This window comes from Mastomys coucha, unplaced genomic scaffold (assembly GCF_008632895.1).
Source record: "Mastomys coucha isolate ucsf_1 unplaced genomic scaffold, UCSF_Mcou_1 pScaffold16, whole genome shotgun sequence".
NCBI lineage: Eukaryota > Metazoa > Chordata > Mammalia > Rodentia > Muridae > Mastomys > Mastomys coucha.
The window spans coordinates 70,150,739-70,169,387 of record NW_022196898.1 but is presented as its reverse complement, the minus strand read 5'-3'; the positions used below and the strand labels follow the sequence as shown (position 1 = coordinate 70,169,387).

The 18,649-nt window shown below is 47.7% G+C and overlaps 1 protein-coding gene across 2 annotated transcripts in view; it reads right to left on the bottom strand.

The window, feature by feature from the left end:
* The window catches only part of Bcar3 (BCAR3 adaptor protein, NSP family member), a 114,039-nt gene that overhangs the window by 26,849 nt on the left and 68,541 nt on the right, over nt 1–18,649 (bottom strand). The gene's annotated exons all lie outside the window — the stretch shown is intronic.

The following is an 18,649-nucleotide window of genomic DNA, read 5'->3' as shown; positions in this document are numbered from 1 at the left end:
ACTATTTCATTTTTAAGGCAGACTGGGAATAGAACTTAAAGGGAAAAACTGGTCCTTCACCCCCAAACAGCTTGAGAGCGTTGCATGGCAACAGCAACAGGATTTCTGGGCAGGTGACACTGGCTCCAGGTTGGATTTAGCATCACTCCCCCTTGTACAAGCACACTGAACATGACCCTCCTGGGTTTCTAGAGAAACCAGGTTTGGGTACCACTCACGGAAGGTTATGTGAAAAAGGAAAGGCCAGGTCTCTGTGCTTTCCCCAAGTTCCCCAGTGTGCCCTCCAGATGCCTCAAAAAGCCCCAGAATTACTCCTCACACACTGCTTAGCAAGGAGAGAAAGATCCCTACGTCTTCCCACACCGAGCCAAGCGGAATCACACTTAGGATTAACTGTGCGTGCTGCCCCTCATGGTGCCAGCTGGTATGATGTGGGTGGATTTCAAGGTGAACCTTCACTTGTTCCTCCCCTCTCCCTACCCTCCTCCTCCTCTCGCAGGACCTCAGGAGAGACATTCAGTTTGCTCTCACACTGTAACCCCGGCTGGCCTAGAACTCACTACATGACCCAGGCTGGACTTCAGCGATGCTTCTGCCTCCAGAGTGCTGGGACTAAGGTTGTGGGCCACTATGCCTAGTGAGGGACATCTGATAGTGGAATTTATATCAAAAGTGTGCAAGGCTGACTGCCAGGACTCTTGTGGGCCTCACACCGTGTTCGGCACTGGCAGCTCTGGGCATTCATTAGGCAAAGTTACGTCTGAAGACTCAGGTATGAATGGCAAGCGGTCAACTGATGGCTGCCTATTATCTGGCTTGCCTCCTGCTAGACTCTAAGTTTCCTGGGAAAAGAACCTTTTCCCCTTTTCCCTGTAGCAGCGCCGCAGGCAGAACCTGAACACCGTAAGAACTCAGTGACGCTGCAGGAACAAACATCCCAGAGGGAGGCTTCTTGCGGCTTTTCCCCCAGATTATCTGCAGCTCTGTTTCACCAGTGCGGCACCACCCGTCAGCTCAAAGATGGCGTTCCTGACAGTTTGTGCTTTATAAAATGCTGCACTGAGGTCTATCCTTAGAAGACTGAGTTGGAAGGATTTCTGGGGTGACACGTGAGAACCAGCACCTCAGTGATATCCTGGACCATGAGGGGGAAGCCATAGCTAGAAACACCAGCCGAGAAGGCAGGAACCAGGCTGAGGCTCTGAGACCTGTGGGGCCTACACACCAGCAGGAGAACAACTGGTCCCCAGCTCTCTATGTCACTGTGAAGCCACATGAAGTCTATGATTTGGGGGCTTTCTGTCAAGGTGGCTGTACTAAATCCTAACCCATATTGTGAACCATGTTCCTCTTAAGTCACCCCGACCAGCAGAATCATTCACACCTCTTGTGCCACACCCTAGGCTCGCTGCTAGGTCTGAGAGGGGACAATGTAGGAGATCTAAACATGTACAGCCAGCTCTATCATTCTCTTTGGAAATTTTATTTGCTCACACCCAGAAGGCTATTCCTCTATTTGCTGCTGTGTTCTCCTCACTGAAGCCCCAATATCCAGACCTCTGCTCCCCCACACATGCCCTTCTCAGTGTTGGCTACTATGTACATTTTCCTTTAAAGCACCACACACTCTTACTTGCTACCCTAACGACAAACTCAGCTGGCTCTTCCGTGACTTTTGTCCCAGCTCCTTGGAGGAAAATCCATAATTACTGCTATTTCCTTCTGTGCTCACCAACAGGCTGTAATTGGGTGCTACAGGAGGTAGAGGTGACAAGGTGACAACCCAGAGAGAGGAGAGGAAAAGAGAGTGTTGACATGGACCCTCCTAATAGCTTGAGATGGAGCCCAGACTTTAAAAAACACAGATCATACACTGTTGTGTGGAATCTATACAATGACTCTCAGGTTACAAAGGGGATGTCGCAAGAGCACCCGGAGGGCCACCTCATGGGTAGTCTGTGTCTGTTTTTTAGAGGGAGTGGGTACCTTCTAAAGCTCTTTCTTACTGTTCAATCACACGTATGAATTAATGAACTCTGCTGTTAGAGACAGGTCTTGTGTAGCCCAGGCTAGCCTCAAACTCACTCTATAACCAAGGATGACCTTGGATTCCTGATCCTCCTGCTGCTTCTGCCTCTCAACAGTGGGGAGTATAGCCATGTGCCACCTTATCCAGCTTGCATTTGATGTATCTCAAAGAGGGCTGGACCTAAGTCATCCTCATCCCTTCTGTCAGCATGGGACAGCAGGCATTGCGCCAGCAGTACAACCCACCCTGCTGGGCTGGCTTAGTTCACTGAGTGTCCAGCCCATTGAGGTTTAGGTTCCTCTGCTGCCAGATGGAAAGTGACAGCAAGAAAGTTCTTAAAAAAAAAAAAAAAAAGTGACTCTCCCTAGCACCACTTAACCACCAGTGGTTCTTCAGCTAGGGGTGGGGCCTTGGGAGCCCTCCCTCCTCTGTGCTAGTTTTTTTAAATTAATTAATTGACTAATTAATTAATTAGAGATAAGTTTCCTTTGTATGACCCTGAATGTAGCCCTGGAGCTTATTATGCAGATCTGCCTAGCCTCAAACTCAAAGATCTGCCTTCTTCTGCCTGTAAATTGCTGGGATTAAAGGTATGTGCCACCACACCTGGCCCTCCATACTGGACTTTTAACTAGCCTAATTTTGTGCAGGTCTTGTGTAGGTGACCATTGCTGCTGGGTTCATGTGTGCAGCAGCCACGCCATGTCCAGAGGACAGCATCTCAGAGCATGCCTCTCCACCTTGTCTGGAGGAGAAGGAGATAGAGGCCTAGTGTAGACTCCAGCTATTGCTCATGCCAACCACAGCTATGTTGGGCTCAACCTCCTAAAGAAAAGAGACTACTAGGCTCTGGATCAAGTCCTGCCACTTTGTTCCAGTAGCTGAAACCATCCACAATCCTATAGGACAGAGGCAGGGGCAGGCAGGACCCATCCTGTCTACCCCATGGTTCTCCTGACTCTACTCTTACAGAGTTAATAACTCCTGTATCGAGGTTACCCTTTAGCCCAGATCCATGTGTAAATTTAGCATCCAAGTCCCATTGTCAACATAGAGTCTGAGATGAAATGCAGAGAGCTGATGTCTGAACATCTGGAGAAGGTAGGTGAGACCCACAGATGTCCAGCTAAACTGGAGACTGGCTACAAAATTCATAAATCACTAGAAAATGAGGCCTTTGGGGGAATCTGAGTCTAGTAACATCTTTCTCATCATTAACATTCTGTTGTTGCTGTTGCAGACAAGATTAATGCAGCCCAGGCCGTTGTGGAACCATGTAGGGTGGACTTGTGTACCTGGACTTCCTGCCTCTGCCTCCTAAGTGCTGGGACTGCAGGCATACACCACCACATGTGGCTCCGTCACTATGTCTCGATATTAAGAGCTGTGGCAGCACAGTGTTTAAGAGCTGGGACCAGTTGACCACCTCGATCCAGAGCCCCCAGTAACACTGAACAGCTGTGCTGTCTTGGGCAAGTGACGTTAATTCTTTGCGGAGCCTTGGGTTCCTTGTCTGCTAAGTGGGGATAATATGGCACATGATGTTAATAAGGACCAAATGAGTGGGTATCTGTAAGGACTTGGAACACACTCTGGCAGGGGAATCAGCACTAATGTTAGCTGTCATTATAATTACATCCAGACACTATTAATCTAGGCCTGGAAAATAAGCAGACTCGGCACCGAGGATCTGGTGCAGGAGGCACAGAGAGGCTGGGGTTTGGGAAGAAAGCAGTTAGAGAAAGGATCCTCTCTAGGTTTCTTCAGTCCTCTCGAGAGAGCTCAAGAGCCAGTTTGCCATAGTTCAGCTCTTCAGCCAGAACTGACCCCGGCTGGCTGGGCATGGCTCTGAAAACCATGACCATCACTCTAACTATAGAGAGAGTGTTTCTGTAACTTGTCTTACAAGTCTGGTCTGAACAAGCTGTAGTAGCCAGAGCCCGGGAAATGTTGGAAAACAGATTTTGGAGGCTCGGAGCCAGCTCCTAGAATGTGCTGGGAACCCCCATTACTGTGGAAAGGCATGTTTCAACAGCTCTCCAAGGAAGAAAATGCTAATGCAGCCTGGGAGGAGTGGAACTCTGGGTCTCCTGTGTGAGCAGCAGAGCCTGCGTTTCACATCAAGCACAAGAATGGGCCTGGACGTGCAGACAGTGAAAGCTCCTAAGCCAGCAGCCGAGGGACAGGACAGTAGGAAGCGTCTCTCAGAGGCCCTCAGAGGATGTTCCAGACTCTCATTTGCATGAAGGAGACAGGAGACTCAGAGAAAGACGGCATCTGCAATATCATTAACATTTGCTTTAGTCTATTCCAGGCTGTAAGGAAGACGCCCCATTCCTGTAGGATCTGACATTGTACAGATCACTAGGAAGTTACAATGACATCTATGTGAAAGGGCCACCCACCCCAGGACCTAAGGACAGACACATGGGACAGCAAGCAGGGATGGCGGCTCCAGAGGGGCACATTCTCTGGGAAGACCACACACAAACAGACTAACACCAGCAAGCTCTGGGGATAGACAAACCGCCTAGCCATCCGACCCCACCTCCCCCACCGCCCCACCCCCCCCTCTGCAGTCTGGGTGAGTTCGTCTGCCTCTTGGTCTTTTTGAGTTTTCTCCTGTGTCAAAATGAGAAACACTGTGGCCCAGGGCTGTTCTCAAGACAGTTCCACTGGGGTTTGGGCAGAGTGAGGGAACGGGATGAGGGAAGGGCTGGAGCGGCAGAAAGGAATCCTGAAGGGTAAAGCATCATCACAACCAGGGGAAATAATGAGTCGCTGGATACAGTGGCCTGGAGGTTTGGGTCTGGGGACACAGGACAGAAACCTGCAAAGGTGTACCAGTGGGTGTGATAGACACCTGTGTCTCCGGCACCTCATCCCTGCCTCCAGTCTCCTCCTCCTTCCACACACACCCCTGCTTCCCAAAGAAAGTTCCATCTTCACTATAGGCCCGTGGTAGGAAGCGTCTTCCTGGCCATCACTGGTTGGCCTGGGAAAGGGCCCCTCGTCCACCCTGGAAGATGATACGCTAACCCACACTGGGGAAAACACTGTGACACTGGTAGCCTGCTGGTTACTTCACCCCCATATTTTCTTTCTTATTTGTTGGTGGGGGCAGGGGTGTTTTCCCGGAAGGATCAATGTAGCTGAGATGACAAAGCCAGCACTCAAAAGGAAGAGGAACAAGGGATGACTGGGGCCTCTGTAACACAGGGCCTCAAACCCTGGGACTTAGGCAGTATGAGCTGCGTCTCATGGCAGTTCTAATTGAGGAAGCCAGGGATCAGACACAGAGGACCTGGCATGGGAAGCTGAGGGTCAGATCTTCCTTCTGTGGATAACAGCACAGAAAAATCTCTCCCTGGGAAGGCACGGACACACAAGGCTGTTTAGAGGGATGAGTGTAGTGCATTGGGCAGAACTCGGGGGTGGAGCGGTGCACTGAGCCAACAAGGCGGAGTCATTTGAAATGTGCTGAAGGGTCAAGTCTCCATTTCCACTCCTTACAGTTAGTGGCTGGCTCAGAGGCCAATATGGAGGAACCACTCATTCCTGACCCCTGGCATCTCCTCTGACCTCATTCTCCCAAATGACCTTCAGAACTGCCATTTTGTTGATGAGAAACAATCCCTGATGCTACCTCCTGCCATGCCCCCATGTGCTCCTCATTTGAATTCAACTCTTATTCTAAGACCTCTGCAGTAGCCACTTCTTATGACTTTCTACCTCCTGGCTTCAGCCCTACAACCTGCCACCCACAATGCCGCAGGACTCTATATCACCCTCCTGCCAAGAGATTTTAGTCACAGTTGCACCCGGCTAAGGCAAGATCCAGAATGTCTTTCTGTCTCACGCCTTAATTAATGGGCTTCTAACACAAAGAATTCTCTGGCTCCTGCCCAGGAGGACCAGGGGCCCACACCCCACCCTGCCCCAACCCATTCTTCTAAGAGCTTCACAAGCTGAAGCCATACGCTAACCCTGCTATCCTGCTGGGATGGGCTCTGAACTTGTGGGGTGACCCTGATCATGAAAGGACCATGAACACTAAGGATACCAGTAGAGGACTAAAGGATGGGGAGTGGGGCATGAGTGACAATTGGGGTCTCAAAGCCTACAAGTTTGAGTAAAATTCTCAGGCTCTTTTTGGTCTATGAGTTATTAAGGCCTGGGGAAATACTGGGCTTGTCCCCAAGGGCCCACAGATTTTCTCCTGCAAACCAACTTGCTACTAAGTCCTCACGCAGAGCCCCTGTTCTATGGCTCTGGATACATTGCCCTTTGTCCCCACATCTCAGTAGTGTGGATGGAAAGACAGACAGACATACCTGGAGAGGTGCTGACTCTGTAGCCTGGCCGGGGCCTGGGGAGCAGTTAGAGGGGAATCAGATGAGGTATATAGCTAATGAGGATCTGAGAGGAGTCCACTCAAAGACTGCAGGCAGCTGTGTGAAAGGCCCTCAGGATATTAGGTCCGTAGGGAAGATGGCCAGGCCTTCTTTGCCTTTGGGTCCCAGAGTCTAGCCTGGTGCATCACACACAGCTGTGCCTTGTAGACACTTTCTGCCAGAGATAGAATCCCACCCATCAGCTCACCTTCCATGTGGTAGCATTTTTATTTTTTTCTTTCTCTCTTTCTTTCTTTTTTTGCCACTGAGTGTAGAGAAGAGAGTTTGCAGGCTGGTCAAAGACGACGAGTGATCATGGGCACACTCTGAATTTTTCTCTGGCACCCAAGGATGAGAAGTCACCTCTTACTGAACAATCTACTACTCACACAAAACTTAGTTCCATAAGTGGCATGGGCAGACACTTGCTCAACCCAATGTAGAACCAGAAACTTCTTTTCAAAGTGATTCTTAGCAATGAATGTGAAAAGTTTCTTTTTACCAAAAACGTAGACCATAAGCTATGAGCAAAATCCACCAGGAAGTTTTAGAGATCTGGCCCTTAAGACATTATTAAAATGTTTTTTAATTACATGGATTGGTCAATGGTGTGTAAGGGTCAAAGAACAACTTGGTCCCTATTTTCACCATGTGGGTTTCTGTAGCTCAAACTCAAGTTGTCAGGCTTGGTAGCAAGTGCCTTTACCCAATGAGCCATCTCTCTGGCCTCTGAGAAATTAGTTCTAATGGAATTAAAGAATAAAAACCAGCTGTTACACAATGTAATCTCTACTTATGCACAATTTTGTTTAGTCTATTTGTTCAAGTTCAAAGCCAGCAATTCTTGGGGCTTTGTGGGAGGTAGGGGTGAGTAAACGTTCTGTCTATGCAGATGAAGCCAGCCAATCAATCGTAGAAGCCATCCTTGGTGATGAGCACCCTGACTCTCAGACTTCAGCCTTAATACGTATATACAGTTGGCCCCAGGTGTCTTGTAAGGGCGCAGACACACAGGTGGCAGAGCCTCACACCAGAGTGCCAGGAAGTTTGGAGATGTGTGCATAGCTGAGCATTCCTTCGATAGAGTATACCTTCTTCCCAGCCTTGAACCTTAAGTTGGTTAAAAAAAAAGAAAAGAAAAGAGCAGAGAAGAGCAGAGAAGAGCAGAGAAGAGCAGAGAAGAGCAGAGAAGAGAAGAGAAGAGAAGAGAAGAGAAGAGAAGAGAAGAGAAGAGAAGAGAAGAAGAGAAGAAGAGAAGAGAAGAAGAGAAGAAAAGAGAAAAGAGAAAAGGGAAAATCTTACTGAATTTTTATAAACAAGATAAATTTTTGGTCATTCATTTTATGATCAAGGCTGAAAACTAAATTACTAGAAACAAAGGAGAAGGGGTTATGTGTACGCAGGGGAAATGGGGGAAGAGAGGCTCGGGAAGAGTGGGGAAGACTGGGAAAACCACAAGCAGGCAGGCTGCTGGGCTCCTCTCTCCCACTTCGGAGTGTCTGGCCACAACACCCAGAATGCCATTAGGGAATCTCACACAAAAGCTTCCTTTCTTCATCCTTGGAGCAGTTTATCAGACTAAGGGAGCCTTCTCAACTCTTACCAAACAACTCCACAGGCCAGGTTTTTAAAGAAATCTTACCCAGAAATTATGCTCACAAATTTATAAGCCTGACTGGAGTTCTGGCTCGTCATGTAAAATTGGTCTAATTTTGAAGTAAAATCTGCCTTTCGTGGAGCTGAGGTAGGAATCCTCTGGCATAGTGGATGCTGACTGGGCCACCTAAGCTGGGGCAATGCAGAGATTCAAGATGACAGACTCATCTCAGACCCTCTGAACTCTGACAAGACCCAATGTAACATGGAACAAAATGTCGATATCCCTGATAAATGTCATAAACAAATGGAAAAAAAGTTAAACCTTTCACAAAAGTGTGACTTGGATAGCCAACCCACAGATCACTCTGAAATGTGCTGATTTTGGAGCTCATCTTGCGAGAATTCTGCCTAAACATGATGTTCCTTGTAGAATTCAGAAACCCAGCTCTCTCTAGAACCCCTTTCTTTTGTTGAATTTCAAAATGGCCACGTTTAAAGCCAAATTCCAAAGTGTACACGTAAATGATTTAGTTGTGAGCTTAGCATCTAACAGCTGAGCCATCTCTCCAGCCCCATAAATGACTTAAAGACCCAGATGGTATTTTACAATCAAAACCGTGCCTGAATGGGTCATAAACTCCCCTAAACAAATACATCTCAACTACTTCCATAACTCTTAAAAAGATCTAGATGTACAGATTCCAGGACTCATTTTCAGTTCAAGCCTTTGGCCATGTCCATCTGAAGTAGAATGGAAAGCTCTCCGTGGACACCATCTGCCTTTGAGGCAAGTGGTCATTGCTTCTTTGAGGAGACGCGAGGCATTTGAAAAATGGCCAGTGGTACTGCAGAAGACCCCAGGAGTCTCTGTTTTATGAGATAGGTTTCTGGCCTCTCAGAGAAAGGGATTAGTATGAAAAAGACTCTACAAAAATCTCAGCGAGTTTTAGCAACTTGCTTTCATTAATGTGCTGCTAACACTGAAGCACCTTGACATCACTTTCTCTCTTCCGAATCCCCAAAAATCTCATCTTGGACAAACTCTGCAGAGACAGGCTCTTCCCATTTCCCCATGTGGTAATTCAGCCGATGCAATTCATCATCCTACAGAGCAGATTCCCACTCCAGTGCCATTAAAAACTGATTTGCAGTTTTCAGTTAAATTAAGCTGCCTCGCTTTCCTCCTGCACTCGACTTCCCCTTTCTCAGACGAACCATGATTACGAGGGCCATCAGATGCTCTCGCAGACAGGAAAACCATCAAAACCCCAGAGAGCCCCAAGTCCAAGAGATTTCATTTTATTCATTACCCAAACTTATCAAACTCTTATCAAAAGAGGCTCAGACGCCATGAATAGGAATCAGGAAAGAGATGCTCTCCGGAGCTCTCTACTTGTCTGAGCTTCTGAGAATCACCCATTAAAATTCTGCTCCCGTGTGTGGACTAAAGAGACTAATTTAATTGCAATTTTTTCGGATTGGCATTTTGAAGTAGAGCACCCTGCAAGCAGGAACTTAATCCTACATCCAAACTAATTACATTAGAGTCCCTCTGATCGGAGCCCACGGCTCCCCTTTGATGCTAGACTGCCTCTGCCTTTCATCCACATTCATCCTCTGGGCAAGGTCTCCTCTCTGCATTCCCACCCTGCAGGATCAGGAAGCTATTGCTCTAGCTGCTCATTTTATTTTGATGAAACACCGAGGGACTGAAAAGCAACCCCCCTCCATCCCCCCCCCCCCTTTTTCTTTTCAAACTGAAGGAGACTGATATCAGACGGAAGAAAGACTGAGGCAGCTAAGCTTTAGAAAATGCACTAAACCCAAAAGAGAGGAGCACAGCTTATTTCTTCTCTGCAACTGGGAAAAACTGAATTCACTGGCTCCAAGATCTCCTTCCACCTTGGTCTCTAATGGTGTATCAATCACATGGCTCACTTTTGACTAAGTGTTATTTACCGTGGGCCACCGAGAGCTCAGCTCCAAGTGGTGGTGTTTCATCTTTCTCTCTGTTAACCGATAAATAACTAGAAGATTTTCAATATGTCATCTGTTAACACACTGCCCTGCTCCAGCCAGCAAGGTGGGGGGACCTTCTATGTACATTAAATTTAGATGATTCCAGGAGCAGCCTGAAGTGGAGTGAGCACCCGAATCTCTCTGGGAGGCAGCCCTGCATTACTCATACGGAGAAATGCAGTGCCACCTTTACGGTCAAAGGTCACTTGACTGCACTTAATCATGTGATGGACCAATAGCATGATGAGCTTGAAATAAAAACTGAGTACCAGTTCGGCCTACAAACCCCCTCTAAATCGTTTTGGCCTCTTTCGCCATGCCTTGGAGAGACTTCCATAAGACCTCTCCCTCATACAGGGTTGTGATGTATGCTGTATGTATAAATGAAACATCAATCACTAATCAGAGAGATGTGCATTAGAAATAGCAGTGCCTTGTAAAGAGCTACAGAGGAAGAAAATGACAGACTGCCAGATTGAGGTGGACCTCGAGTGACCTGAGGGTCTGAAGACCAGGTGACCAGAACCCAGAGCCTAAGATCTAAGCCAGAATTTTTGATCAGTGGTAATTCAACCTCATTGATTCAACATCTTAATGTAAATTATAAATGATTTTGAACATAGCTTTTAACCAAAATAGATGTCCTATTTGCCCTTCAATAAGGAATGTCAGAAAATCAAAATCAATTTAATTCTAACACCATCCTTTTCTTGATTCACCTTGAATGGAGCCCTTGATGAATCAATGAAAAGTATCACCATTGTGAGAGATGTGATGAGATGTAATTAGAAGCACACTGAGCCAGCATAGAAAGAGGAAGGCGGTGGGGGTGGATTCAGATGGCCTTCAGTTATAGGATATGGAATAAATGACTTTCAAACTCTCTCTCCAAAATAGCACCATGACAAACAAGTGTCTTAGAACCCTGCTCTGGGATAGGACATACTAAGTCAGTGCTGAGTACCTAGTAGGCTTTCAGTAAAACCTAGTTATTAGTCACAAGATGGGTTTAGGCCCAATAGCAACTCGACTACTTTCAATGCACAACTCACTGATCACTTAAAGGTGTATGTCTCCCAGGGGAGCTCGGGACACTTGACACCCATGAGCCTTATTTAATGAACCATTTTAAAGACACAAAACACTACACTAGATGTTGTGAAAAGAAACAGAGAAGCAGGATCCGTGCTGCCCAAGTGGACAAGACACACGATATGATGTAGCTAGGATCTCACGGAGCCTCACAATGTGCCTAGGAGCTAAGAGCTCATGAGAGTAACTGTATATCACGAGAGGAAGCATGCTTCTGTTTCATGATTTGCTCAGACTTAATTAGTGAGGGCTGTCTGGCATGTAGAATGAAAGCCATCCAAAGTATCTATAAAGACTACAACTGGAAATGCTTAGCCTATCCAGAGAACCATGAGAGCAGCTAGAAGCTCCTGAGAGTTACTGGGGCTGGTACGTCAGAAGATGACAGGTCAAATATTCTTGACTCATCTCCCCAGAAACGCTTCCAGACTTTCTCTTGTCCTTGTTTCTAGGTGTCCATTTTCATCAGCTCATACAGCCTCAGAATAGACCTGCTCACAGTGTGGAGTGGGACTGTGCATTGCGCAGCCAGAATTCCCACCTCACCAGAATCAGGAATATGTTGAAGCTGCAGAGATTTTTTTTTTTTTTTTTTTTTGAGCCAAACAAGATAGGACTCTGTAGAACCTAGCACTTAGATTTGTCCAAAGGCAGGAATGCACCACCTCCTCTAGAAATGCCAACGTTCCGTGAAGGCTTAGGAGACCAGTTGGGAAGCCACTGAGGGAGTCTGGCGAGAGATAATGAGGCCTGAATTAACACAGTGGCATCGGAAACAGAAGGGAAGACATCAACGAGAGCTATGTTTAGGTGGTGAGACCTCGGTGGGTGATTACGTGTGGAGAGTGAATAAGGAGAGAAGCCTAAGTATTCCCACAGGATGCATGAGTCACCCAGCAAGAGTGGAGATGCAAGAGTGAGGGTGACAGCCTTGTGGAAGAAGGTAGAGCGCCTGGGGTTCTGTTGTGACATGTTATGACATCTAAATAAGGTTCTCCACTGGGCCACGCACGGGGCAGTGTGGGCATGGGCTGGCTAGATAATACAACATGGGGAGCCCATCTCAGCTCCCACCTCAGAAATGGATGACAGTGTGAGAAGAGAGCTAGGAGCTAACCAGAAGGAAACCCAAGTGGACAATGTGAGGCTGGCTAAGAAGGACCCAGATCAAGGAGGACTCCCGCTCCTGGAGGGTGGATGAGAGGAGCTTCAGGAAAAAATAATGGTCACTGTCAAGTGCTGCAGGGAGTTCCGTTAGAGAAGCCACTGGACTTGATCACGTACAGGCCACTGGTAAAAGAGGGCTGGGTGGCTTCTGTGTGGAGGTAAGGATAGTTTTTAGAATGAGGAAGACCAGAGCATATATCTAAACTAAGAGAGAGTAGAGGAGGCCGTATGGTTTCCCAGGGAGAGGAGGGACCATGGGAAGGGAGCTCTTGAGGAACATAGGTGACAGGACAGCCCTGCGTCAGGAACAGGGGGACTTCATCCACACAAGCCGCAGGAATGAAGTGAGAAGTGGAAAGAACTGGAAATGGAGGGGGGGGCAGCATGGTGGAAGGGAGGCAGGCAAGATCTTGCCAGGTGGTTGACGGCTACTTCCAAGAAAGAAACCATATTTTGATGTGGGAACGTTGGTGTGAACTGAGCCAAGGACACAGAACTGATGGAAAGCAGGAGGGCCCGTGTTGGGAGAGATGCTGCACAGGTTCCACACATGCAGCCTACACGCAGAGACCAAGCTTCAAACCCTCACCTGACTCCTCACCCGACTCCTCATTCCATCTGCTGGGGGGGTCCCTCCTCTTCCCAGCATGCAAGCCTGTGTGCGCCACCGTCCCCTCGACTTTTCTCCACCCTCCCCATCTGATCTCCTTCTTTACACTCAATGTTTTAGACTGATGCTTTTCTGTCCCTCGTGCGTGCTCCTACAGTTACCTCTTCTGGAAAGGTTTCTGGCCAGGGCTGGCATTAAAGGCCTCTAGGATGCCACAATAAGCTGTGTTGGGGTGTCCTCCATTCCACAATAAGCTGTGTTGGGGTGTCCTCCTTCCTTCTTCCTTTCCTCATATCTACCATAGGTACAGAGAGAAATGGCTGTGTAGCCATACCCCGGTAGCCATAGAGACACCCTTCCAGGTGAGACGCAAACCCTCCATTTCTCCAGCACACTCTAGGCCTACATGAAACGGGTAAGTGGGGCTGGAAGGGACCCATGAGCTCAGGGTAGGAGCCTGCTGATGGCTCCTCCATTCCTTTAATGAGAAGCCAAGATTTGGAATAGTCATTCCTTTACGTATAACCATCGTTATAAAATATACGCTTCTATAGCAGAAACCAGAAAAGAAGTTCTTAGTCACAAAAATTAACGTACTGATTATAGCTTTCAAGAGCTAGACAGTAAGTCGGCACATTCTCCGTGACCAGAGCCAGAGAGGAACAACAGCTCCTGGGGCTATGACAGTTGATGACAGAGATGCCACTGTGGCGATCCAACCCTATGCCACACTTCTTTCCTCTCAAACCAGAACATTCAAATTACTTGTCAGTTAGAAGGTACTGGGTCACCCGGGGCTCTGCCATGTCTGTCCTGGTGACCTCTTACCCAGGCTACGGCAGAGAGGCCTGTCCATTGTTCTAACTTTAGTCTTCTCCACTTCTGCTGAAAGTTCTAGGCTGATGCCCCCCTCCCCACACACACACAGGCCAGCTTTGCAGTCCAGCAGGTGCTGAATCTCCAAACAGTTTCTGAGGGTCCCAACCCTGCCCCTGCTCCCCCTCTGGTTTCTCCAACAAAAAGAAGTCTTCGGCTGGGCTCTAGGCTTGAGGTTGGTCCGGGAGCACAGGGACACAGTCTCTGTCAGCCGTGTCCTGATACTGAAGCCAGATTCCCCACAGCTCTCAGATGCCAATGGAATGCACTTAAAGGGCTCTTTTTACAAAGAAGCTAGGCTGGGCTTTTTAGTTTAGGGCCTGGAGGCATGAATGAGTAACTAGCCTCACCAGGAGGAGGGGCTGAGTCTCTTGGAAAAATTCTTCTATACGGCTTTTCCCACCTTTTGCTGACAGTGTGTCTGCACCCGTACAAAGGCAGCTGGGCCACTGCCATTGCCAGGATGTGTCACTTATAACATAGGCCAAAGGACCGGGTTCAGGGAACATGGGGTGGGACCTTGCCTCCGCCACGCTCTTCACAGGAGAAAGGCAGTTTCAGATGAAACCAAGTGTCAAAGGCCTGACACAGTGTAGATTCCACAGGCTCTCAGTCTCCTCCCCCTCTTCCCAGGGGGAGGGGCAGAGACAAGAGAATGTCAACCCAAAGGAGACACCCTAACACAATTCAAGACCTTTTCGCTATGTGGCAGCCCTCAATGACTGCAGAAACAGCTCAATCCTAGTGTGGAAGAATCTGTGCTTGTGATTCTTCCTAACTGTGGCAGCTCATGACAAGACCACTGGGCTGTTCTTAATCAAGCCTTTCCGGTCCATTTATCCACATACTTTCTGTATCTTACCTTTTTGTTTATGCTGTCTTGGACAGGCAGCATTTCAATACATGGATGGTAGTTTCCCTCTCTTAGAGTTCTCCAATACAATCACACTGCCCTTCCTTAAGACCAGATGCTGGTCTGATGGTGAGTTTAAGCTCTCTTTCTCCCTCACCCCACCCCCCACATCAATTATCAGAGACAGACGGGTCAGAAGTGATAGGATCCCACTGCCAGCCTCCAAAATCAGGGCGTTCACCCTTTCTTAACCAAAGCCCTTCTGCAGCTCCCTAAGGGACATGGTGTGCTACCTGCTACTGCCTGCCCCCTCCCCCCCCCATCTCCCTGCCCACATCTGGCTGTCACGTCTATGTTTCTGTGGCTACTCCTTCCTCTACCCAGAACGTCATTTTCTCCCAGGATACCCTCTACTAACTCTTCTAAGCTAAGCCTGTCTCCCCGGGTGGGAAGTCCTCCACTTGCTCAGACTCTACCAGGCAAACTCCTCTGGGGAGCCGAGGTCTCTTCTAGCAGTTCACTGGCAAATGAGGCTTCCTTTCAGCCTGCCATGTACACCTGTCTGGCACTACAGTAGATCTCTCCAAATGGACTGAAACTTTCCTCAGAGTAGGGACTGGGTCCTAAGTACCAGGGCTGACACAGCTGGCACGGGCAAGACACATAAAGGTACTGTGATCAATTACTGTTCAGCTGAAGTAAGGACGTAAGCAAGATAAAAGCCAGTGTGGAGATCTGCTTGCACGCAACTCCGGGAGGGCGGGGCTAGAGGGAGGGAGTAGTCCTCACGCTCATGGCTGTTTCCTGCCGTGTTATGAACTAAGCCTCTCTGTGAGCTTTCTGCTCTGACTAGGCCTGGCTTCTGCTAACATGTTTTATACCTTGAGCTAGGGAGGAAGTCTACTCTCCCAGACTCTCTTCCCCATCTACTGCTTCATCCACCTAAATCCCGAGTCACTAAAAATAGTCTTTAAAAAAGAATTATCTCCTCTATACACACACACACACACACACACACACACACACACACACACACACACACGCACGCACGCACGCACGCACACACGCACACACACACACGCACGCACACACGCACACACACACATACACACACATATATGCACACACACAAACACACACATATATGTACACACACAAACACACGCACGCACACACATACATATGTACACATACACAAACACACACGCACACACACATGCACATGCACACATACACACACATATATACACACGAGTGCATGCACACATACACACACATATATGCACACACACACATAAGCACATACACATACATACACACACACATATATGCACACACATACGCACACATACATACACACATACACATGCACATTCATACACATGTACACACATACACACATACATACACACACATACATGCACACATGCACACATATACACACATACACACATATACACGCACACATACACACACATACACACAAACACGCACTGTTAGCATTCAGAATCTGCCCGCAGCGGATATGTGGGTGGGTCCACAGAGCTGTCACCAGGACAACGGCCACCATATTCCCAGAATCCATGGGGATCACCTCCCACCTTTACCTGCGAGGCCACTACGTCACAACCCATATATATAAGACAATTCCTCCATCTTCGCTCTCTCTCTCCCTCTCTCCTCTCCCTCCCTTCACGCGCCGCGGTCCTCACTCCCCCCCCCCTTTTCCTAATTAAACCTCCAAAACACAGAGCTGCCTGTATCTAGTATCTGTGGACACGCCGCTAAGAACCAAACCCATCACGCACCATGCACCAATACTACCCCCCTTGAAATATCTTTCCCAGTATTAATATATACAGAATGCATCTTGGTTCAGACTCCAAGTCTCCTAATATAGCTTTGTAGAAAGAATATTAGGTGCAAGCCTAGAACATCTGGCTTCCCTTCCCAGTACCCAACAGATTGATTGTAGTAGACAGGCTGCCTCTGAGGCTCAGCCCCTCCCCTATGGAGATCGTAAACTATCACCCTGCCCGGTTTATAGAACTTATTCTGAGGAGACAACCCATGAATCATTAAGACATTGGGAAGCCAGTTGTAAAAGTAACCAAATGACACTATGGTCTAGCATTCTTGTGGCAAGTCCCTTGAAGCTGGCAGTTACACCTTAATTGTCATTTATTACTTTACACAAAATCCCAGGCCCACACACCTAGAAGATGTCCCTGCATGGTCATGGGTGGGGCTTCAAAATTCCAGGACTTCTGAACTTGGAGTGTGCCTTTTTGATATCATGTATCTGGAATCTCTTTGGTACCAGCTTCCCTCAACTGGATGGGCTTCAGCAAAAGGCTTTTTCAAAATACAGACTGAAGGGTCCCTGGTCTTCTCTAAAATGGGTACGTACTATGAACTACTTTGGGATGTTAGAGTTGGGACACTCAGCGTGACTGGAACATCTCTCTCTCTCTCTCTCTCTCTCTCTCTCTCTCTCTCTCTCTCTCTCTCTCTCATTTTGTTTTGTTTTGTTTTTGTTTGTTTTTTTCTAGACAGGGTTTCTCTTTGTAGCCCTGGCTGTCCTGGAACTCACTCTGTAGACCAGGCTGACCTCAAACTCAGAAATCCGCCTGCCTCTGCCTGCCAAGTGCTGGGATTATAGGCGTGCACCACCACTGCCCGGCCTGGAACATCTCTTGATGGGCACCAGCAATGTATGTTCAACGCAGATCATTCTCTCTGCTCTGATCTCCGGTATCATTCCTTCCCAGAGTCTTTGTATACAAATCCGTGGGGCTCCTAACTACTTGCTAAATTCAGTGAGACCTCTGCAAGTAAGATATTCCCAGAGTGCAACTGTGCGATTGGTCTCCTATGCAACCAAGGAACTTTCATATTTTTAGTTTTCTTCCCATACAACCAACACTATTAATAACACTCTGCTTTCTCCTGAGATGATATGGATTAGACCAAATGGAAAGTTACCATGGCTACCGCAGGGTTATTTTGGGTATGAGAAATTCACACCAAGGGAAACGGCGTACATGGTCAAACTGGAACAGCATTTCCGCCTTGTTATCAGGCAATCAATCCCAACTTAATTTTGAAATTCTAATTGCAACGGAAACTAATTATGAGCAGCAGGACCCAAACCCCCTAATTAAAGTGAGGGTCGATAAAATGAGTCTGTGTTATCGTTGGGGTAACACTGGCACCATGAATAAGGATGTACAAGCAGATTTCCTTCCCAGGTAACCAGCTAAGCAAAACAAAACAGGAAAACTCATCTGGAGGATCCATCTGGGAGCCACAGGGAGGGACTGAAAAGTGTGTGGATAGGTCAGAGCCTTTCTTCCTGCTATAAAAGTTTCAACATGACTGGGTGGGATGAGAAACCTGGACAGAAAGGAAGTCGTTTCTACTAAGAGACGTCCACCAGGATTGACTATGGTCAAGAAGGGATTAACTGAAGAACAGATGGTCCAAGTTAGCCCACTATGTGGCCCCTTCTGTGTACACTTTCGGAGCATCCAAACAGCTCATCATGGAGACTCAGACATTCATGAGTTGATTCCTCTTATACCAAATGCTAAGTTCATCCTGAACTGGCTCACAGATGGATTTCTATTTGAGGGAGAACTTACTGCCAATCCCTGAAGTACATGAGGCCCTTTGGGACCTTCCCAGTCTATCTTTGTCAACTCAAAAATACTGTTAATGGCATGACATCATCTACCCCATTCCAGAACAATCCATATTTAGGTTGAAAATCACGGCGCCCCGCTGGGCTCTGGGACAACACAGAGCTCCACAGTAAGTCAGGAAGGACCCGTTCAAGCCACATCTCAGTGTTCGCCTCCAAAGCTCTAGACGGAGAGGCATGGAAATCAACTTGCAGGGTAGCTGAAAGGTAACTCCAAACACTGAAACCAGGCAGCAGAACCAGAGGACGCCTACTCACATCTCATGCACTGTGTGCATTTCTACAGTTGGGTCTTTCTCCCTGTAAT